Here is a 25791-nt window from a genome sequence, read left to right as displayed (position 1 = left end):
TATTTTTAAAGTAGCTAAAAAAATGTATTTTCCCATAAACTTACTAAAAACGATTGCTCATCTTTAACGACAAAGTAAAAAAGAGATGAATCAACCAACTTGGCATTCCCTTTTATTATCAACGATTCGATTGAAACAAGTTTCGTAAGATTCTCATTTAAAGTTTCTGTTCGCATAACAATTTTTGGTCAGCACGCGTAGTTTTTACATTCAGCTCCGTCAGTACTTAGAAATCAGAAGAAGGGAGGATTGCCATCATGACAAGGATGTGGGACCCAAGGCAGTAATTTGAAGTGGCTTCCAGGCATCTTCCTTTCATATGCAAGTCACACAAGCTGCCCTTGCCCTGACCCTAAAAGCAAAGGGAATATCTTTTAGCAGCAACAACTGATGCCCAAAGACGAAATAGCAGTTGGCGTATAATTTGCGCTAAAACTAAGTCTCTTACTCTCTTTCTCTCAGCTGATTCCTACACATTTTCACTAATTTGCCATGGCAAAGTAAATGAGGGCAGCGGCTGGGAACGAGAACCAAAAAGTTTACAGTTTTGTGTTAGTTGAATTATGGTAACTTTTTCTCTGCTCTTTCCACTTTTCACTTATTGAGCGTATGTAGCTGTGTGTGTATGTGTTGTAGGGGGGACTTGTTATGGCACGTGTCTGAGTTATGCTTGTGTGTGAGTTAGTACCGAAAATTAAACATTTTGTTGATGTGCTTTAATATTTATCAAAGCCAGAGCAAACTTGAGTTTAATTGACTCTGCTGCGCCTTCACTTGGGTCAACAATTGAAATTAAATTTTCCAAAATTGCCCCTCACCGAAACGCTTAAGTCCACATTCTCCTTGGACTCTCCATCTACATTCTCTGCCATATAATAGCAACATCTGGGCAAGCAGTAAACAAGAAGCAATTTTACAGTATGGTCAAACAATATCTTTACTTGATGAAAGCGTTTTCGCCCGCAGCCAACGGAAATTGGCTTGAAGTGTGAACAAGAACCAGCAGCAGCAAGCGACAGCAAAAGAAGACTTTGCTGTTGTTATTGTTGTTGATAAGAAGGCGGCGGAGCATCTGTAGGTGACTAGCTGACTGCCTGAAAATGTCATAAATTAAAATTCATTTGCAAAAAACAAAAACAAAAATAAAAAAATTAAAAATATATCTATCTATCCATCTACGCTTTATCAGCTTTTTGAGCTTACTGTTTGTATTGTAAAACATTCTCACATAACTTACGCTCCGTTGCATCTTTTGTCTCGTTTTTTATTTGGGCCAAGTAGGACAAGTGCCTGTCACTGATTTGTTTAGTTGCCTTTGTTTTGCTTATCAGTTTCACTATGTTTGCCTAGCTTTTGTTAACTTCCGGCATTAGATTTGTCACCTGCTGTGCCGAAAATCCGCCTCCCATTGCTTGCCCGCACACACAAACTACTCACTCTCTTTTATTTCTAAAGAAAATTCATCATAATAATTTACCTTAAATGCTTTAGACCGCAATATTTGGTTGCTGGTGCTTGTGCTCCTGCCAATGATGGTTGATGGTTTTGTGAGACCCTGTCAATAAAATGTTCACGAGGCGTATATGGCTTGGCCAACACCCTGTGGCATGTTTCTATTGCAGGGTACTGGCTTAATCGTCTAACTTTAGTGTTGCTTACAATGTTTTTATAATAGGAAATATTTCGTAATTAAAACGCTGTCATTTCGCATACATGTGGCAAAACAGCATGGATTCCATTTTAATTACATTTTCCATTGCATGTTTCTGGAAAGGGCTGCGGTTTTCATGCCTTCAAATGTATTTACTTTCTACAATTTCTATTGCACACAGTTTTTGCCGGCATTTTTTGTCCATGGAAATTTAACAAATTGGCTTTATTTGCATAAAATTGCTTAGCCTGAGGAGTCTCTACAATTTTTCCTTTTGGTTTTCCTTTGGCAAGTTTTTCATTTTTTTATATATTTTGTTTTTCCTTTTTCTCGTTTTCTCCATTTCATTCAATCAAATATTATTGTGTTTATGTGTGTGGGTGTGTGTGTGCATTGGCAGGGCACAAATAATGAGAGGAATGCAAATAAAACAAGTGAACAATCAAAATCAAAGTGGAAACAAATATACCAACGAAAGCGTGGACAATTTGTCATGATTTTGTAAATAATATTGCAATTGCATTTAATAGCGTGCCACGTAAGAGAATTTCTAGCACTCTGCAAATTGATAGCCAACTTGTCCACTTGAAAAATAATATAACATCCATAAGTCCCAATTGGTGGTTTTTTCTGTTAATAGTTCGAATAATTTTTCAGCTGATTAATAATTTAACCAGATCCACATACTATCAAATTGACTAAATTTTTTTTTTTTTGTTGGTATTAAGATATGAAGATATGCCTATTATACTACCTAGTTTTCCACTTGTAAGGCCTTTTATTTAATTTTTGAAAATTTGATCTGCAAAGTATGACAGCAATTGTTTCTAGAGCTCTCTCTCTCTCTCTCTCATTCTCTCATCTCTTTGTGTCTGGCCAAAAATTGTACGAAACGTAGTCACATGATTTACACAATTTTATATTATATAAGCCATCCATTAGTAAATCAAATTTCATTAAGGAAACCTGAGAAAAGGCCAAAAAGAATACTTTTTCATTCTGGCTATATGACATTTATGATTTGATATAGTGTTCCATTATACGATGCTGATGCTGACACATATACATAAGGCCATAAGTAATCAGCTTAAAACACAAATTTGAAACGGATTGCCTGAAAATTTATATGCGGATATACCCAAGGCTCCACTTGAAAGTTGAAAAAAAGAAAGCAAGTCACCAAAACATTTTCGGCAACATTTTCGCACACTGTCCCAGCTGGCTATAAAAGGCCACCAACCATCCAACCAACCCACAAACCATATTACCCACCATCCATTTAGGCTACCACTGGTTAAGGGCTCAGAGCCCGTTCAAGTCAATTCATTGAGCGAACAAGCAGCAGCCATCTACCCACCGCAAGCCATAGCCAATGAGCCGCTTCTTCGCTTAATGTCAAACATAAATCATAAGCCAATTGACTTGCCCCAAAAATAATAATAATAAAAAAAAAAAGAAATACGCTATGAATGACTTCATGCCCTGATCCCTTTTTTCACCATACCCTTGGCTAAGTTAGCATATATCGTTCCTTTGAAGGCTTTGCCCTGTTTATAGAGAGTAAGAAGAACTAATTTCTTCAGTCATAGAACTGATATAACACGGCAAAGCAAGCAATAATTGAAAAGAGTTATTTTGACTTGTTTAATTAGTTTTATTTTGTATATTGTTTAATTAGTTTCATATCTTTTCGATTTGAAAAATATTATTTGATTTTTTTTTATAAAAATCTTTGGATATGATAGAAAAAGGGTATTAAAGAAACGTCATGACCTAAGTTAAAATAACTTTATTCGGTTGTATTTCATGTTTTTTTATGGAGTGCGCAACATTTTAACATAATTTTTTGTTTTGTCAAAACGTAAGAGTCAGTTTGCAACTTTTTGTTGCTGTTGTTGTTGGTTGCGTTGCTCGTGTCGGGTTGCTTTTAAATATTTGATAGAATTTAATGCATAAGCAACTCACGTCCCTTCTCGATTATTAAGTACTAATGTGCGTGTTTGGTGGCCACAAGTCAACAAAGTCACCAAAAACAAAAAAGAAAAGCCTGTGAAAATGTAAAGATTCCCCAAATGGAAGCAACAATTTAATGAGTTGCTTTTGGTGAATAATCAAATGCACATACATACATATGAATATGATGGAAATATAGATGTACATATATATATTTTGATTTCGATTTTGAAGAAATAATTTGGGAGTGATCTTTCAAGTGTATGATTATGATTTTTTTTTTTTCTTTGGTGTGCAGACATATAAATTAACCAAATAATATACGTTGAAAATAAATACCTTTTGTTGTTTCTGTCACATGCATAACACGACTTATGATTAATGTTTGCTCATGTGTCTAAAGCACCCACACACAAAGTGATGAAGGGAGCAAGCGAGAGAGAGAGAGGGAGAGAGGGAGGCAGAGAACGATAAAGGAAATGTATTTAATATTTTGCGGTTGGTTTCCAGTTTAGATTTTAATTTATGCAGTCAAACGTTTTGGCTCGTTTCGGTTTGTAGCTACCGATAAGCCACAAATGTAATTATTGCTAAATGCTTGCCAAATGAACTTTCCACTTCTGCCTTCTGATTTTACCGCCCCCTGCTGAGCATCCACTTACCACTGGAACATGCAAATTTGTATTTAATGAAAATTTATGAAATTTCATTAGAGGGAAAGGAGCGGAGCAACTTTCCTCGTAGTTGGCAATTATCGAATATATTAACTTGATTATATTCCAGATGAAAACTCTGTGGTTGTGATTGCGACTGCTGCTGCATTCGAGTGGTTACTTAACAGCAGGTAACATTGCACCTGGATTGCTTACATCGTCTTTGATTTCAATGCAATTCAATTATTAAGCACCCGTTATCCAAGTCATAGGGCAACAAGTCAAGTGAAGCGGCAAATCTAGCAAATAAACGAGAAAAAAGAAAACCAAACCAAACAAAACAAATAAATCTTTAGTAAACCTTGACTACTAGGAAATGATGATGACGACGACAAGAAAAAAGTAAGAAAAAGAGCAGCCTCTCAGGAAGAAGTGCTACGGGCGGTAGAGTAGCAAAGCCAATGAGAGTAAGAGGAGTGGGAAAAATGAAGGAAATGCTGCCTTGGCAAATATGTAATGAAGTCACGTAAACATTTTAATTTGGCATTAAGGCACATAACATAACCGACCGACAGTCACACAAACCGACATACACACATAAGTATACCTAAGGACTTCTGCCGCTTTCACACTTTTTTTTTCTGTTGTTCATACTGTGATCCAAGTCTGACATAACTGAATATCAGAACGAATATCTCGGGAAACCAAGCGAAACACACAGAATGATTATATTCTCTTATAGACTGCCTGAATAAGAAACTGTTTAAGGATTTTGATTTATCTTTCCTATGCCAAACCTTTGTTGCAGATCCTTCTGTTTCTGCTGATCCTCAAGTAGAGAAATTAGAGAACAACATTTTGGATCAAACGATGATGAAAAATAAATAGCATACTTAGGAGGGACGGAAATACTGCATATTTTCATTGTCTGAAAATTCCGACTTTTTAGTAATTAATTGGTTTCTTATCTGCATTACATACAGCTTATAAATTTTCTTGTACTTACCTCTCTCTCTCTCTCTGCAAGTGTAACACAAAATGTATTAATTTCGTCGTCTCGTTAACTTATTAATGATGCTCCGGTATGTCTCTTTGGGTGTTTTTTTTGTGCGTGCCTGTGTGTATGTGTGTGTTAATACTGCTATGTATGTGTGTTGGTTGATAATTGAGAAGTCATAACATTGGCTTGACTGTTGCTGAGTGATGTGCCTGATTCGATTATAGGCCATATGCCGTCTCTTAATGACAGTGTCGCCCCTGAATGTTTCTTTACGTTATGCATGTATCTCTCATTGCCGCACTCTCTCAATGTTTTCACTATGTGTGTGTGTGTGTGTGTGTGGGTTCCCTTAGCCCCTTTCTCCATTGGATTGTTAATATTTAATGCCCATCCAATACAAACAATAAGAGGAAGCCAAAGCTCGTAGCTAACATTACCATTGTCATTGTGTTTTATGTATATTATTCATCTTATTTATGACACAGCCAGCTGCCGCATCTCTTGACTGAGTGCTAACATGTTGGCTTATATCCTACATACATAAGTATGTTGGTATCTACTTGTTTATTGGATATTCTGCCATATACGTGGGCGATTGTCTTCTCTTGTTGGCGCTGTCGTTTCAACAGGATGACAGGAAGTTTTGTCACCGCCTTTTCAATTGCCGTAACGGTAATGGATGTTTTTTGATTAATAATATAACAACTTGACAAAGCGTATGCAAATTTTAGAAATGTCCATCGATTTAACACGGCCTTTTGTCACTTGTTCCAAGCTACATATCCACATAAAGATGCTTACATTCTATTTAGTTTTGCTATCTCGTTGGCAAGAAGAGGGTTATAGAGGAGGGTTCTATAAATATTCTTGAGTTAGAATATTGATTATTCAAATAAAATTCAGCAGTTTTATATTCATGTACGAAACAAGTCACACAGAATTATCTCGTTCACGCTATTTTCTTATTATAAATAGTACTTACTTTCGAATATATTTACTTGCTTTTAGAAATGACAACGTAATGACATTGTTAACAAGCCAAGTTCTAATTGATTTTGCAACATATACATATGTACATGCATATGTAAGTATCAAAAAAATGACTATACGGCTTAATACATTTGGACTGGTCATTTATCTAAGCACTTTATCACCTGTTTCCCTCATTTTTGGTTCCTAACTCCAAAATGATCGTCACCAACACATTTTCATAATTAACCACGTGCCGGGTGTTGAGTTAGGTCGAGTCGCTTTTCGGTAAAGTTTTGTTTCGGGTATTATACGCAAATCACGCAATCCCTTTCAAGCCAACGCCAGAAGCAGTCCCAGGACCCCCCATATCAGCAGACCAGCTTGACCTCTCGTAAAGCCTTTTACAGCCTTTTGACAAATGCAGCGACCTGTCATGTTTGTGGATTTATTGGAAAAGCGGCCAGTGAGCGAGACGACACGGGGCGAGGTGATGCAAGTGGAGTTCATGTATTCGCGTGGACATTGGTGCTAGTGTTAGCGTTGAATCTGGATGTGGTTTGGGTTCAGATGGCTTATAGCCTGGACTATTGTCAATTTTACAGTTTTAACTGCTCTCTCTTTTCCTCATGTTGTGCTGCTGCTATAGTTGCCGGCACATTCGTTAGCAGAACTGAAGCAGAGAAGCTTTAGTGAATGTCACGCACACACAAAGAGCAATTTATGCATCGTCATGCCAACCTGAAACAAAATGCCATTCAACTAGATAAAAAAGACCAACAACAGCGACCAAAAGAGCAATGGACAGTGTACGGGGCAATATAGTGGGCCCTCAATGCTTTAATATGCCATCAATGTTCCATCAAAAAAGGAACTTCACACTAATTACTTTGAGGCATAAAAGTTTGTCAAACAAACCTTAATAAAATCTAAAGCTAAACAAGCCTGTGGCCACAAAATGAACGTGGGGGCTGTTCGCATACCAACATTAGGAATGGATGGGTAGATAAACTTTTTCAAAGACCATTAAGTGATTTCAAAGTTTCAGTAAGTCAGCCTGAAGGTAGAAACTCGGCTAAGAAAGGAACGTAATAGGAAACATACACATACACAAGGTGATTAGATCACTTCGTTTACTTAATCTTAATTAGATCAATGGCCATAAGTTTTGCTTAATTGCCAAGGCATTTAAATGGGTCAGCAATTTAATAAATTTATCGAATGTGCCTACTTCTAGGCAAAATGATAAAGTTTCCGTTGGCCAAATTAAAATTCAAGAGCCAATCGTCAAAGATAAAAAAAGCTCTCATTAAACTTCAAAACTTTAAAAACTTATCTTGGCCATATGTCGTATAAATTAGTAAACTTTTATCTACATTTAAATAATCATTACACATATTATCAACATGTAATTTAAAATTTTGCATTTAAGAAACCCCCCGAAAGTTTGTTATTGGAATAAACTATAGTTAAAATAAGCGACAGTAGCAAAAAATGAAGAGATTTTTGTCCGAAAAGTTGTAGTTTGTTCAAATAGAGGGCCTAAACAAATCGTTTATAACTCAAATTTAAAAAGGGAAATTCCCTTTTGGAAACAAATGTGGTACAAATGTGCATACATACATGTATGTATGTACCGGAAATATTCAATGTTAAGAAGACATTGTTTATCGTCAAACATTTCCCCACGACAAGAAATTAAAATTTAAAGCTTTTGTTTCAGGTCACTAGCCGTCTACTACACTCATCTCTGTGTCTGTGTGCTGCATAAGCATGTTCTGTTCAGTCAGGCGGGAGTGTAAACACACAAGAACACCCTCCCATACTTCTACACCTACCGCTACAATAACCCTTACTGATACATAGTAACCGAAACAAATCTTCGATATGTTGGCATTGAGTAAAAGCCTGCATATTGATTTAAAGTAGAGTCGAAGCTAATGCTAAAAGGAAAATACTGAGAGATTTTTTCGTACACAGCAACAGAGAGAAAGTGATGGAAAGCTACTTAAATATACTTAGATATCAAGAGAGTGAGAGACCGGCAAGTTCAATATGGTTTAACAAACTCCCTATCGAACGGCAATCCAAATTCTATTTCCAGTTGCAGTTCAAAGACTTTCGTAGGAAATATGCAAATGCTGACAAAGCAAAGCTACAGCTATAGCTCTGTGTGTTATTTCCAGCTCTCTGTCACACTCTTTTTCTTTAAAAGGGCTAATCATGTGCACCATTGAACTTGAAATGCAAATGTCCCAAGCAAACTTAAGCTAAAGCCATTTATCTTTTGGTCATTAACAATAAGCCAAGCCAAAAAACCGAAACCAAGGCAAACCTTAAAAGCATTTGCATTAAAATATCATTTCTTTTTTCTCTCCTTTCCCATTTTTTTTTTCTTCTGTAGGCTCAAAAATGATTCACAATATTTGAGAAATGAAAATGAAAATGTTAGACAGGCTGCTGTCAGTTGGATGATATGCAGATTTGGTGGCTTTTAGCAAGCTTATTAACAATGAATAGCAAACCAAAGAATATTTTAATAATGCTTAAAATTAACGAGCATAAAACTGTCATCATAAAAGAAATACCAAAAAAAAAGGTGACCAGCATCTGGTCTATAGCCCTAAGTAAAAGCATGTGTAAGTGTGGGTTTACATGTGTGTGCGTGTTTGCTTACAAAAACCCCAAACTAAATTCCGTTTAAAGGCCACATACAAAAAAAAAAATCGAGTCTGACTATTGTCATACCGATGTTTCGATACGCTTTACCCAAAACAGTTTAAAAATTTCATTGTTTCGACAAGAATGGGTAATTGAAAATATTTTTTTAACCAGCATGAGAAGTCCGAGTCGATATAGTCACCGAGTGACTGCCATTGACCATTGTAAGAAAAGGAGAGCATTATTGAAAAAAAAGAACAAAACCCCAACTAAAAACATCAAAGCGTTTAGATGTCTTACATCTTAAAGTTAGAAAAATATGCAAATATTTTAAATAAACATTCAATTTAGTTAAAATTTAAATACTTGCAGTCACATATACAGATTTGCTGAATAACAAACTACATGACATCCAACTGCGTCCGCTTTATAGAAATTTGACTAATTAGACTCTGTTGGAGCAAGAGCAAAATCAAGTAAAATATTCCGTTGTATACTGACCAGCTGTGCTAATTATGCTAATTTCCACACAAAGAGCAAGACATATAGACTCTGAATGCAGCAGTAGCAGCACCAGCACAGGACGAAGAGATGGTAGAAGTGAGACGGATTTGAGGATTGGCAAAATGCCAGAGAGAAATTCAAGTAATTTACTATAAATAACATTAGTTAGATTTCAAAGGAGCATTTGAAATTGCTTAGAGCTAAGCAGCAGACTGAATTTTGTATTAGTTGCATTTATTGGCCGAGCAATTTGCATAATGATCCTCTTTGTGTGTGTGTCATTACGTGGGCTTATGTGTTTGTAAGTTGTTGGGTAAAGGTCAATGATTGTTAAAGTCTTTAATTATAAATGCGTTCGTTCGAATAAAAGTAGAATTTATTCTGGACTTGTAGACAAGACGAACAGGGGCCCTCTTTTAATTTTGATTATATTTTATACATATCGAATATGACAATCAGTAATAAATCAGATATTACAGTATGTAATGATTGATAAATATTTAAAAAACTACAAAATAATTAAATTAAAATTTTCCAGGTTTTGGCAGTCCTCAAAAAGATTTCCCTAATTACTCATGAAAGTCTCGTCTCAGAAAAGTAATAATTAATAAATAAAAGACAACAAACAAAATGTCTTACACGCTTATTTAATTTGCTTTAAAATTAAAATCTAATATGAAGCAGCACAAAAGAATAAGGAAACATTAAAATTAGCTGTGGCTATCTGGATAATAAAGGAATAAGGAAAATAGAAAGTTAGTTGTAACCACCTCGCGTGATTGAGCTCAACTGAGTTTTTGTGTCCCATATTGCTGGTATTTATACCAAAAACTTTGACAAATCAGTGTTGAGTAGAAGGTAAAATATCAGTGTTGACTACAAAATGTATGGTGTAGTGTTGGAAAAAACTATTTGTAAAATAAAGCTAAGTGTTGAAAAGTGGAAAAATCGGCTGAAGCTAGGTTTCAGTGTTGGCAAACGCTATTTTTTATTTAGCGCGATGTTCGACCGCCCTGGTGGCCAAGTATTCGACTCTAAATTCTAAATTCGTGAAATATACATATATTTCCGAGGTTGCTCTGGCAGCTGAATATTGCATTCTGAACTATGTATATAAAAAATCAAGAAATATTGTAAATTCAACAATATTTTTGTTTGTTGAGTATAAGTGCAAACAAAAGATTTAAAAACCCTGCGGATTCGAGTATCCGAAATTTGGCATCTGGCAACACTATCTCACTGTTAAATACTGACCACTCGCGGAGACTATTTTGCTAACTTGTTAGACTATAGGATTTCTTTGTACATTAACTAAAATCATTAAACATTTTTGAGCACAATGTAACCAAGAGTGTTCGAAACAATCCAATTAAATCCGTAGCACTTATCGATAATTGTCTCTCTCAAAACTGCAATTTAACACATACATGGATCATACATTTGACATAAATCTGTTGCCGCGTATAATATAAGATGGAGTCAAAGAGTCCCAGCTAGTCACAAAGGCGGTGTGAATTGAAATTGATATTTAATATGCATTACTCTTGTTATAAAGATAAAGAAAATTGATTCTCATTTGAAAGAACAGACAAACAAAAAAAAAAAGTAAGAACTGGGTGGAAATGTCAAAGTGATGAGGCAGAAAACGGGCATAAAAGAGCTTAGGAATTTCTGACAAATCCATCCGCAGCAATCTTCTCACCTCTGGTAACCCTCTCAGCTGTCATTGTCAGCTGACTAAATTGATTTCAAATGAATAGAAAATATACATATAAATATGTATGTATGTATATATGCTAGTGGAAGTGGTAGAGAAAAACCCAAAACTCAATTATCTCAAACTAAATTTTATGGTTTTGCTTTTCTTCCATTTACTTTCAACAAACACACACACACATACATACATACTTGCACACACAAGTTCATGGTCGTCATAAAACCGAAACTAAACAAGTGGAAATTATGATTAATAAAGAGCACAAAACGGCAAGAGCCAAAAGTTTTAGCAATTAAATGCACAACAAACAGCAAAACAAACATCTTTCAGCTGCTTGAGACTGAAAAACAAAACAATTTTCTAGCCCCATCATCATCAACATTATTCTCATCATCATATCCTGAACGAAATCCTTTTTGTTGAGACATTAGAAATAAATATTTTCTATTGGCCAAAAGAGATATATTCATCAATTTTTGTCATGCTCTAATGCCTTTTGTTGTTTTGTTTGCTGCCTGCTGCCTGACGCTTGGCTGATTGCCTGTAGAAAGAACAATAAAATTTCAAAAAAAATTTCGGTTATGCCACAGTATAAATACCCTTATAGTATTTGCTGTAATCTTTATGTAGATATATATGAAACTCACAGCGTTTGGTTTGATTATTAAATCATTTTTTTGTCCCGGTTTATGTAAGTTTGTCGTATTTGACCTGATGGAAAATGGAGAAAATTATGCAAATCATTAAAGACTATCTAATTGGCAAATTTGGTAAAGATACTCCAAGTTTTCTACTAATCGTTTTTATGAAATTTTATTTTTAGCAGTCCGATCATTAAACCGTTTAAAATTTACCCATCTACATACATATGTGGGACTAGGTTCCGATTCCGTAGAAATACAATTGCCCTGTATCAAATAAGCTGTGAGCCACTGTAAGTAGTTTGATTTATGTATGTATATTTAGTTATATGATATGATAGGTTTTATTTTAGATTATAATTAAATTTTAGTAAACTATAAAAAATGAATTGAAGGGTAATTGTTTCGTCTTTAGGTTTTTACACGTCTTTCGTCTTAAACACTTCTTTACTTCTTTTAATAAACTTCTTTACTTCTTTTTCGTCTTTAATACTTCTTTAATACACGTGTTCTCGTCGTTGGCTCGTCTTAAAAAATTCTTCTTCCTCGTCTCGTAGCAGCATTGCCATATAGATCGCTTCCAACACCGTCGTTTAACAGCTGTTTTGAGGTGGTCTGGCCATTCGGCGTTGCCAATCCAACCCCACATCTATTGTAATTAAAAGCATAAATATGTATCCGATTTCATCCCAACGGCTCTCAATTTAGATGAAAACAATTCGTGAAGTAGATAGGCAGTGGGGGTATGGACTAGAGGTGGAAAACAATCGATGGCACTATCGATGGTTTAAAATTTACTATCGTGCCTACTATCGATAGTTCTCCCCCTAGTATGGACTCGATTACTTATTCTGATCAAGAAGGCTTTTCCTGGGCTAGCAATATCTGACCAACTTTATAATATCTTTTGCAAAGGGTTTTATAACAAAAGAAATTGAGTAAAAAGTTGATGTTGTCTCGATTGATGCAAAGAAATGTTGAAAAATTACGATTACAAACGAATCATGGAACTATGTACCTGAAGCAAATGAACAATCGACCCAAATCCAATAATGTTGTTCGTGAAAGAAGCACTTTATAGCATATAGTCGCCCGTTTATTTTGCAAAACTGGTCATGTAGCGACAGTTTCACTCGAGCAACAAAAGGAAGTCACAATATGTTTGCCTGAGGTGTTCCGAGAAGATGGATCATTGTTTACGATGACAATGCTTGCTCTCACATATCGGTTTGAACCAGCACCTTTTTAATTGTTGGGTCGAATCAATATGTCATCCGCCGTATAGCCGACCTATGACTTATTTTTATTTCCTTAAGAAAGAAAAGCGTTAAAGCGCACAAAAATCAGGCTGGAGAATACTTTAAAAAACAAAATTTTTGAATTTAAATTTTCGCATTTTCATTATAATCTTACAAATAGTAGTCAAAGTAAAGGTCTAAAAAGGTTTAATATGACTGGAAGTGCTGGTATAACCATGTGTTAACGCAGTTATCCAGGGTAACAAACAAAGGAGTACCCCAAAAAAAAAAAAAAAAAAAAAAAAAAAGATTTAATGTAAATACATTCTGTTAGCAGTTTTTAGCTTGGCTTTTGCTTGATTGCTCACTGATTGCTTTGGCACCTTTGCCAATCCCTCCCTTCGTTCTCTTTCCCATGCTTGGCAGGTTGTGCCCCAGATGATGGTTGAAAAGCTTACAATTTTCATTAAATTTTCATATCCTTACGAGTCAGGAAAACAATCCGCTTCTTGTCGACTTAAAAACTGTTAACCATATTGATTTTCTTTTCGTTTTCTTTTTTGTTTTTAATAATGCAATTGCGTGGAAATTTCCATCTTGTTTTTTCAACAGTTTAAAGTCTCATGGCTTGCCCTGGCTCAATAATCGTTTTGTTTACAGCAACAAATTGTTGCCGCCTTTTTATAGCCACGAAAATGTTTTGCAAAAACAAACGCATTAAAGCAGCAGTGACGGCAAGGCCAAAGAGCAAAAAAAATCTTTTGAAATTGTAATACATCTACTTTAGGGTGTCTTTAAAACGAAGTACGTGGCAGAGTATCATAAACTGCAGTTGAGCGTGTGTGCGTCTATGTGCGTGTTACCAAATGATAAAACTTGTTGTCTTCTGTGTATGTCAAATTCGAAACGGTTGCTCGTCATAACGTTTTCTTTAAAGTAATAAACTGAAATTAAAGAAGACCCTGACGGTCTTCAAAACATAAAACATTGGTAAAAAAAAAATAATTACAAATATTTTTAGAAGCCCAAAGCTGTAAAAAAATTTAAGAATGTCGACACAACACGAAAAGGAAAAAAAACCTCAATAAAGTAAACTAAGTGAAGCACACAAAAATTTAAAACGGCCTTTCCACATAAGCAATTTTTGACAGTATATTTAGCCGCTCTTTTAGAATTGCTGTTGCTTTCTACTTCGCGTTTTATCGATTTATGTATATTGTTTAAGGGAGAATAGTTAATTCGTGCAAAAATCGGTAATTTTTATTGGCGATACGGATAGTCTCAGTTCAATTTTTTCCCGTGTGATAATACAACATTAAAACAATATGTGTGAAAATTTTCATCCAAAAATATTGAAAATTGAGTGAGATATACGCAATCTCCGGCGGGACATCGAAATAAAAGTGGTTTGTTGTAGATATCGTAACTGGTCACAGAATCATCGAAAATTAAAATATCAAACTGCATTAGTTAAAGGACAAAATTCCCCTGGTAACGCTGTTGAGTTTTTATTTGTTTATTTTTTATGGTTTTTTAAAGGCACTTAAACGTTAAAAACCCCGAAAAAACGAGTTATTTGTTGTTGTAAAAATAATAAATTTTCAAAAAAGAAAAAAAAGAAACCCGACAGCGTTACTAGAAGAATTTAGTGAAGTACTGTGCAAAATTTTTAAAACGATTTTCGACACCCAAAAATCTAATATAAAACGGTCGGCCGTCCTCCGTTCAACTTTCCATAACTTCAGAAGTTTTACACGGATCGATCTTAAATTTGAACACACTATTCTTGAAATGTTGTTCATTTAGAAACAAAAAAAGTTTAATACTATACCCACCCCTTAACTAATCTATCACGAATGCTTTAAAAACACAATATGAATTGGACTGTTTGCATTTTAATAGGTATATGGCAACTCCAATTAAGAACCGGGTTGAGTCCCCAATAAAACAAGAAACAATACTAACGAGACTGCAGCTAAGATTAGACAATTCATATATATCTGCTTACTTTTATAAAAACGAATAGTCTCCAAAATACAAAAGAACAAGTATATGATGCCAAACATGCCTATTTGATTGGTATAAAATAAAACAGAAATAGATAGTTGGAATAACAAAAAAATAAGGAAACATGAATATTATTTGTGTCTATTTGTTTTTTTTTTTTAAATAACTCAAATAACAAAGGTATAAGGAAAACAGAAAGTTAGTTTAAAATTAAAATCTAATATAAGTAGCACAAAAGAATAAGGCAACATTAAAATTAGCTGTGGCTATCTGGATAATAAAGGAATAAGGAAAATAGAAAGTTAGTTGTAACCACCTCGCGTGATTGAGCTCAACTGAGTTTTTGTGTCCCATATTGCTGGTATTTATACCAAAAACTTTGACAAATCAGTGTTGAGTAGAAGGTAAAATATCAGTGTTGACTACAAAATGTATGGTGTAGTGTTGGAAAAAACTATCTGTAACATAATAATACTGAGTTTAGCATTGCAAAACTCTAGGGCACCATTTCGGAAGACTGCACCGATTAAAAGAGAAGTTTCAAACTAGCACACTTCGATTGATATGATTGAGATATAAATGAAATAACTTGCTTTTTATATTGCAAATGCAACTATTATATTTATTCTATTTTATTATTATAAAAACACGCGCAAGGGCTATACATTATATATCTGCTTACTTTTATAAAAACAAATAGTTTCCAAAATACAAAAGAACAAGTATATGATGCCAAACATGCCTATTTGATTGGTATAAAATAAAACAGAAATAGATAGTTGGAATAACAAAAAAATAAGGAAACATGAATATTATTTGTGTCTATTTGTTTTTTTTTTTAAATAACTCAAATAACAAAGGTATAAGGAAAACAGAAAGTTAGTTTAAAATTAAAATCTAATATAAGTAGCACAAAAGAATAAGGAAACATTAAAATTAGCTGTGGCTATCTGGATAATAAAGGAATAAGGAAAATAGAAAGTTAGTTGTAACCACCTCGCGTGATTGAGCTCAACTGAGTTTTTGTGTCCCATATTGCTGGTATTTATACCAAAAACTTTGACAAATCAGTGTTGAGTAGAAGGTAAAATATCAGTGTTGACTACAAAATGTATGGTGTAGTGTTGGAAAAAACTATCTGTAACATAATAATACTGAGTTTAGCATTGCAAAACCCTAGGGCACCATTTCGGAAGACTGCACCGATTAAAAGAGAAGTTTCAAACTAGCACACTTCGATTGATATGATTGAGATATAAATGAAATAACTTGCTTTTTATATTGCAAATGCAACTATTATATTTATTCTATTTTATTATTATAAAAACACGCGCAAGGGCTATACATTATATATCTGCTTACTTTTATAAAAACAAATAGTCTCCAAAATACAAAAGAACAAGTATATGATGCCAAACATGCCTATTTGATTGGTATAAAATAAAACAGAAATAGATAGTTGGAATAACAAAAAAATAAGGAAACATGAATATTATTTGTGTCTATTTGTTTTTTTTTTTAAATAACTCAAATAACAAAGGTATAAGGAAAACAGAAAGTTAGTTTAAAATTAAAATCTAATATAAGTAGCACAAAAGAATAAGAAAACATTAAAATTAGCTGTGGCTATCTGGATAATAAAGGAATAAGGAAAATAGAAAGTTAGTTGTAACCACCTCGCGTGATTGAGCTCAACTGAGTTTTTGTGTCCCATATTGCTGGTATTTATACCAAAAACTTTGACAAATCAGTGTTGAGTAGAAGGTAAAATATCAGTGTTGACTACAAAATGTATGGTGTAGTGTTGGAAAAAACTATCTGTAACATAATAATACTGAGTTTAGCATTGCAAAACCCTAGGGCACCATTTCGGAAGACTGCACCGATTAAAAGAGAAGTTTCAAACTAGCACACTTCGATTGATATGATTGAGATATAAATGAAATAACTTGCTTTTTATATTGCAAATGCAACTATTATTTTTATTCTATTTTATTATTATAAAAACACGCGCAAGGGCTATACATTATATATCTGCTTACTTTTATAAAAACAAATAGTTTCCAAAATACAAAAGAACAAGTATATGATGCCAAACATGCCTATTTGATTGGTATAAAATAAAACAGAAATAGATAGTTGGAATAACAAAAAAATAAGGAAACATGAATATTATTTGTGTCTATTTGTTTTTTTTTTAAATAACTCAAATAACAAAGGTATAAGGAAAACAGAAAGTTAGTTTAAAATTAAAATCTAATATAAGTAGCACAAAAGAATAAGGAAACATTAAAATTAGCTGTGGCTATCTGGATAATAAAGGAATAAGGAAAATAGAAAGTTAGTTGTAACCACCTCGCGTGATTGAGCTCAACTGAGTTTTTGTGTCCCATATTGCTGGTATTTATACCAAAAACTTTGACAAATCAGTGTTGAGTAGAAGGTAAAATATCAGTGTTGACTACAAAATGTATGGTGTAGTGTTGGAAAAAACTATCTGTAACATAATAATACTGAGTTTAGAATTGCAAAACCCTAGGGCACCATTTCGGAAGACTGCACCGATTAAAAGAGAAGTTTCAAACTAGCACACTTCGATTGATATGATTGAGATATAAATGAAATAACTTGCTTTTTATATTGCAAATGCAACTATTATATTTATTCTATTTTATTATTATAAAAACACGCGCAAGGGCTATACATTATATATCTGCTTACTTTTATAAAAACAAATAGTTTCCAAAATACAAAAGAACAAGTATATGATGCCAAACATGCCTATTTGATTGGTATAAAATAAAACAGAAATAGATAGTTGGAATAACAAAAAAATAAGGAAACATGAATATTATTTGTGTCTATTTGTTTTTTTTTTAAATAACTCAAATAACAAAGGTATAAGGAAAACAGAAAGTTAGTTTAAAATTAAAATCTAATATAAGTAGCACAAAAGAATAAGGAAACATTAAAATTAGCTGTGGCTATCTGGATAATAAAGGAATAAGGAAAATAGAAAGTTAGTTGTAACCACCTCGCGTGATTGAGCTCAACTGAGTTTTTGTGTCCCATATTGCTGGTATTTATACCAAAAACTTTGACAAATCAGTGTTGAGTAGAAGGTAAAATATCAGTGTTGACTACAAAATGTATGGTGTAGTGTTGGAAAAAACTATCTGTAACATAATAATACTGAGTTTAGCATTGCAAAACCCTAGGGCACCATTTCGGAAGACTGCACCGATTAAAAGAGAAGTTTCAAACTAGCACACTTCGATTGATATGATTGAGATATAAATGAAATAACTTGCTTTTTATATTGCAAATGCAACTATTATATTTATTCTATTTTATTATTATAAAAACACGCGCAAGGGCTATACATTATATATCTGCTTACTTTTATAAAAACAAATAGTTTCCAAAATACAAAAGAACAAGTATATGATGCCAAACATGCCTATTTGATTGGTATAAAATAAAACAGAAATAGATAGTTGGAATAACAAAAAAATAAGGAAACATGAATATTATTTGTGTCTATTTGTTTTTTTTTTAAATAACTCAAATAACAAAGGTATAAGGAAAACAGAAAGTTAGTTTAAAATTAAAATCTAATATAAGTAGCACAAAAGAATAAGGAAACATTAAAATTAGCTGTGGCTATCTGGATAATAAAGGAATAAGGAAAATAGAAAGTTAGTTGTAACCACCTCGCGTGATTGAGCTCAACTGAGTTTTTGTGTCCCATATTGCTGGTATTTATACCAAAAACTTTGACAAATCAGTGTTGAGTAGAAGGTAAAATATCAGTGTTGACTACAAAATGTATGGTGTAGTGTTGGAAAAAACTATCTGTAACATAATAATACTGAGTTTAGCATTGCAAAACCCTAGGGCACCATTTCGGAAGACTGCACCGATTAAAAGAGAAGTTTCAAACTAGCACACTTCGATTGATATGATTGAGATATAAATGAAATAACTTGCTTTTTATATTGCAAATGCAACTATTATATTTATTCTATTTTATTATTATAAAAACACGCGCAAGGGCTATACATTATATATCTGCTTACTTTTATAAAAACAAATAGTTTCCAAAATACAAAAGAACAAGTATATGATGCCAAACATGCCTATTTGATTGGTATAAAATAAAACAGAAATAGATAGTTGGAATAACAAAAAAATAAGGAAACATGAATATTATTTGTGTCTATTTGTTTTTTTTTTTAAATAACTCAAATAACAAAGGTATAAGGAAAACAGAAAGTTAGTTTAAAATTAAAATCTAATATAAGTAGCACAAAAGAATAAGGAAACATTAAAATTAGCTGTGGCTATCTGGATAATAAAGGAATAAGGAAAATAGAAAGTTAGTTGTAACCACCTCGCGTGATTGAGCTCAACTGAGTTTTTGTGTCCCATATTGCTGGTATTTATACCAAAAACTTTGACAAATCAGTGTTGAGTAGAAGGTAAAATATCAGTGTTGACTACAAAATGTATGGTGTAGTGTTGGAAAAAACTATCTGTAACATAATAATACTGAGTTTAGCATTGCAAAACCCTAGGGCACCATTTCGGAAGACTGCACCGATTAAAAGAGAAGTTTCAAACTAGCACACTTCGATTGATATGATTGAGATATAAATGAAATAACTTGCTTTTTATATTGCAAATGCAACTATTATATTTATTCTATTTTATTATTATAAAAACACGCGCAAGGGCTATACATTATATATCTGCTTACTTTTATAAAAACAAATAGTTTCCAAAATACAAAAGAACAAGTATATGATGCCAAACATGCCTATTTGATTGGTATAAAATAAAACAGAAATAGATAGTTGGAATAACAAAAAAATAAGGAAACATGAATATTATTTGTGTCTATTTGTTTTTTTTTTTAAATAACTCAAATAACAAAGGTATAAGGAAAACAGAAAGTTAGTTTAAAATTAAAATCTAATATAAGTAGCACAAAAGAATAAGGAAACATTAAAATTAGCTGTGGCTATCTGGATAATAAAGGAATAAGGAAAATAGAAAGTTAGTTGTAACCACCTCGCGTGATTGAGCTCAACTGAGTTTTTGTGTCCCATATTGCTGGTATTTATACCAAAAACTTTGACAAATCAGTGTTGAGTAGAAGGTAAAATATCAGTGTTGACTACAAAATGTATGGTGTAGTGTTGGAAAAAACTATCTGTAACATAATAATACTGAGTTTAGCATTGCAAAACCCTAGGGCACCATTTCGGAAGACTGCACCGATTAAAAGAGAAGTTTCAAACTAGCACACTTCGATTGATATGATTGAGATATAAATGAAATAACTTGCTTTTTATATTGCAAATGCAACTATTATATTTATTCTATTTTATTATTATAAAAACACGCGCAAGGGCTATACATTATATATCTGCTTACTTTTATAAAAACAAATAGTTTCCAAAATACAAAAGAACAAGTATATGATGCCAAACATGCCTATTTGATTGGTATAAAATAAAACAGAAATAGATAGTTGGAATAACAAAAAAATAAGGAAACATGAATATTATTTGTGTCTATTTGTTTTTTTTTTTAAATAACTCAAATAACAAAGGTATAAGGAAAACAGAAAGTTAGTTTAAAATTAAAATCTAATATAAGTAGCACAAAAGAATAAGGAAACATTAAAATTAGCTGTGGCTATCTGGATAATAAAGGAATAAGGAAAATAGAAAGTTAGTTGTAACCACCTCGCGTGATTGAGCTCAACTGAGTTTTTGTGTCCCATATTGCTGGTATTTATACCAAAAACTTTGACAAATCAGTGTTGAGTAGAAGGTAAAATATCAGTGTTGACTACAAAATGTATGGTGTAGTGTTGGAAAAAACTATCTGTAACATAATAATACTGAGTTTAGCATTGCAAAACCCTAGGGCACCATTTCGGAAGACTGCACCGATTAAAAGAGAAGTTTCAAACTAGCACACTTCGATTGATATGATTGAGATATAAATGAAATAACTTGCTTTTTATATTGCAAATGCAACTATTATATTTATTCTATTTTATTATTATAAAAACACGCGCAAGGGCTATACATTATATATCTGCTTACTTTTATAAAAACAAATAGTTTCCAAAATACAAAAGAACAAGTATATGATGCCAAACATGCCTATTTGATTGGTATAAAATAAAACAGAAATAGATAGTTGGAATAACAAAAAAATAAGGAAACATGAATATTATTTGTGTCTATTTGTTTTTTTTTTAAATAACTCAAATAACAAAGGTATAAGGAAAACAGAAAGTTAGTTTAAAATTAAAATCTAATATAAGTAGCACAAAAGAATAAGGAAACATTAAAATTAGCTGTGGCTATCTGGATAATAAAGGAATAAGGAAAATAGAAAGTTAGTTGTAACCACCTCGCGTGATTGAGCTCAACTGAGTTTTTGTGTCCCATATTGCTGGTATTTATACCAAAAACTTTGACAAATCAGTGTTGAGTAGAAGGTAAAATATCAGTGTTGACTACAAAATGTATGGTGTAGTGTTGGAAAAAACTATCTGTAACATAATAATACTGAGTTTAGCATTGCAAAACCCTAGGGCACCATTTCGGAAGACTGCACCGATTAAAAGAGAAGTTTCAAACTAGCACACTTCGATTGATATGATTGAGATATAAATGAAATAACTTGCTTTTTATATTGCAAATGCAACTATTATATTTATTCTATTTTATTATTATAAAAACACGCGCAAGGGCTATACATTATATATCTGCTTACTTTTAAAAAAAACAAATAGTTTCCAAAATACAAAAGAACAAGTATATGATGCCAAACATGCCTATTTGATTGGTATAAAATAAAACAGAAATAGATAGTTGGAATAACAAAAAAATAAGGAAACATGAATATTATTTGTGTCTATTTGTTTTTTTTTTAAATAACTCAAATAACAAAGGTATAAGGAAAACAGAAAGTTAGTTTAAAATTAAAATCTAATATAAGTAGCACAAAAGAATAAGGAAACATTAAAATTAGCTGTGGCTATCTGGATAATAAAGGAATAAGGAAAATAGAAAGTTAGTTGTAACCACCTCGCGTGATTGAGCTCAACTGAGTTTTTGTGTCCCATATTGCTGGTATTTATACCAAAAACTTTGACAAATCAGTGTTGAGTAGAAGGTAAAATATCAGTGTTGACTACAAAATGTATGGTGTAGTGTTGGAAAAAACTATCTGTAACATAATAATACTGAGTTTAGCATTGCAAAACCCTAGGGCACCATTTCGGAAGACTGCACCGATTAAAAGAGAAGTTTCAAACTAGCACACTTCGATTGATATGATTGAGATATAAATGAAATAACTTGCTTTTTTATATTGCAAATGCAACTATTATATTTATTCTATTTTATTATTATAAAAACACGCGCAAGGGCTATACATTATATATCTGCTTACTTTTAAAAAAACAAATAGTTTCCAAAATACAAAAGAACAAGTATATGATGCCAAACATGCCTATTTGATTGGTATAAAATAAAACAGAAATAGATAGTTGGAATAACAAAAAAATAAGGAAACATGAATATTATTTGTGTCTATTTGTTTTTTTTTTAAATAACTCAAATAACAAAGGTATAAGGAAAACAGAAAGTTAGTTTAAAATTAAAATCTAATATAAGTAGCACAAAAGAATAAGGAAACATTAAAATTAGCTGTGGCTATCTGGATAATAAAGGAATAAGGAAAATAGAAAGTTAGTTGTAACCACCTCGCGTGATTGAGCTCAACTGAGTTTTTGTGTCCCATATTGCTGGTATTTATACCAAAAACTTTGACAAATCAGTGTTGAGTAGAAGGTAAAATATCAGTGTTGACTACAAAATGTATGGTGTAGTGTTGGAAAAAACTATCTGTAACATAATAATACTGAGTTTAGCATTGCAAAACTCTAGGGCACCATTTCGGAAGACTGCACCGATTAAAAGAGAAGTTTCAAACTAGCACACTTCGATTGATATGATTGAGATATAAATGAAATAACTTGCTTTTTATATTGCAAATGCAACTATTATATTTATTCTATTTTATTATTATAAAAACACGCGCAAGGGCTATACATTATATATCTGCTTACTTTTATAAAAACAAATAGTTTCCAAAATACAAAAGAACAAGTATATGATGCCAAACATGCCTATTTGATTGGTATAAAATAAAACAGAAATAGATAGTTGGAATAACAAAAAAATAAGGAAACATGAATATTATTTGTGTCTATTTGTTTTTTTTTTAAATAACTCAAATAACAAAGGTATAAGGAAAACAGAAAGTTAGTTTAAAATTAAAATCTAATATAAGTAGCACAAAAGAATAAGGAAACATTAAAATTAGCTGTGGCTATCTGGATAATAAAGGAATAAGGAAAATAGAAAGTTAGTTGTAACCACCTCGCGTGATTGAGCTCAACTGAGTTTTTGTGTCCCATATTGCTGGTATTTATACCAAAAACTTTGACAAATCAGTGTTGAGTAGAAGGTAAAATATCAGTGTTGACTACAAAATGTATGGTGTAGTGTTGGAAAAAACTATCTGTAACATAATAATACTGAGTTTAGCATTGCAAAACCCTAGGGCACCATTTCGGAAGACTGCACCGATTAAAAGAGAAGTTTCAAACTAGCACACTTCGATTGATATGATTGAGATATAAATGAAATAACTTGTTTTTTATATTGCAAATGCAACTATTATATTTATTCTATTTTATTATTATAAAAACACGCGCAAGGGCTATACATTATATATCTGCTTACTTTTATAAAAACAAATAGTTTCCAAAATACAAAAGAACAAGTATATGATGCCAAACATGCCTATTTGATTGGTATAAAATAAAACAGAAATAGATAGTTGGAATAACAAAAAAATAAGGAAACATGAATATTATTTGTGTCTATTTGTTTTTTTTTTTAAATAACTCAAATAACAAAGGTATAAGGAAAACAGAAAGTTAGTTTAAAATTAAAATCTAATATAAGTAGCACAAAAGAATAAGGAAACATTAAAATTAGCTGTGGCTATCTGGATAATAAAGGAATAAGGAAAATAGAAAGTTAGTTGTAACCACCTCGCGTGATTGAGCTCAACTGAGTTTTTGTGTCCCATATTGCTGGTATTTATACCAAAAACTTTGACAAATCAGTGTTGAGTAGAAGGTAAAATATCAGTGTTGACTACAAAATGTATGGTGTAGTGTTGGAAAAAACTATCTGTAACATAATAATACTGAGTTTAGCATTGCAAAACCCTAGGGCACCATTTCGGAAGACTGCACCGATTAAAAGAGAAGTTTCAAACTAGCACACTTCGATTGATATGATTGAGATATAAATGAAATAACTTGCTTTTTATATTGCAAATGCAACTATTATATTTATTCTATTTTATTATTATAAAAACACGCGCAAGGGCTATACATTATATATCTGCTTACTTTTATAAAAACAAATAGTTTCCAAAATACAAAAGAACAAGTATATGATGCCAAACATGCCTATTTGATTGGTATAAAATAAAACAGAAATAGATAGTTGGAATAACAAAAAAATAAGGAAACATGAATATTATTTGTGTCTATTTGTTTTTTTTTTAAATAACTCAAATAACAAAGGTATAAGGAAAACAGAAAGTTAGTTTAAAATTAAAATCTAATATAAGTAGCACAAAAGAATAAGGAAACATTAAAATTAGCTGTGGCTATCTGGATAATAAAGGAATAAGGAAAATAGAAAGTTAGTTGTAACCACCTCGCGTGATTGAGCTCAACTGAGTTTTTGTGTCCCATATTGCTGGTATTTATACCAAAAACTTTGACAAATCAGTGTTGAGTAGAAGGTAAAATATCAGTGTTGACTACAAAATGTATGGTGTAGTGTTGGAAAAAACTATCTGTAACATAATAATACTGAGTTTAGCATTGCAAAACTCTAGGGCACCATTTCGGAAGACTGCACCGATTAAAAGAGAAGTTTCAAACTAGCACACTTCGATTGATATGATTGAGATATAAATGAAATAACTTGCTTTTTATATTGCAAATGCAACTATTATATTTATTCTATTTTATTATTATAAAAACACGCGCAAGGGCTATACATTATATATCTGCTTACTTTTATAAAAACAAATAGTTTCCAAAATACAAAAGAACAAGTATATGATGCCAAACATGCCTATTTGATTGGTATAAAATAAAACAGAAATAGATAGTTGGAATAACAAAAAAATAAGGAAACATGAATATTATTTGTGTCTATTTGTTTTTTTTTTTAAATAACTCAAATAACAAAGGTATAAGGAAAACAGAAAGTTAGTTTAAAATTAAAATCTAATATAAGTAGCACAAAAGAATAAGGAAACATTAAAATTAGCTGTGGCTATCTGGATAATAAAGGAATAAGGAAAATAGAAAGTTAGTTGTAACCACCTCGCGTGATTGAGCTCAACTGAGTTTTTGTGTCCCATATTGCTGGTATTTATACCAAAAACTTTGACAAATCAGTGTTGAGTAGAAGGTAAAATATCAGTGTTGACTACAAAATGTATGGTGTAGTGTTGGAAAAAACTATCTGTAACATAATAATACTGAGTTTAGCATTGCAAAACCCTAGGGCACCATTTCGGAAGACTGCACCGATTAAAAGAGAAGTTTCAAACTAGCACACTTCGATTGATATGATTGAGATATAAATGAAATAACTTGCTTTTTATATT

General features: G+C 32.3%; 1 long non-coding RNA gene across 1 annotated transcript; it reads right to left on the bottom strand.

The window, feature by feature from the left end:
- Positions 1 to 327: 327 nt before the first annotated feature.
- On the bottom strand, positions 328 to 5303 carry LOC137573982 (uncharacterized). The gene is made up of 3 exons (XR_011031936.1): positions 5264 to 5303; positions 449 to 517; positions 328 to 371 (listed from the first exon to the last, which is right to left on the bottom strand). It is a non-coding gene; the product is annotated as an uncharacterized lncRNA (long non-coding RNA).
- Between the last annotated feature and the right edge of the window lie 20488 nt (positions 5304 to 25791).

This window comes from Drosophila tropicalis, unplaced genomic scaffold (genome assembly GCF_018151085.1).
Source record: "Drosophila tropicalis isolate 14030-0801.00 unplaced genomic scaffold, ASM1815108v1 contig_443, whole genome shotgun sequence".
In the NCBI taxonomy this organism is placed as follows: domain Eukaryota; kingdom Metazoa; phylum Arthropoda; class Insecta; order Diptera; family Drosophilidae; genus Drosophila; species Drosophila tropicalis.
This window is presented reverse-complemented; position numbering and strand designations above follow the sequence as displayed.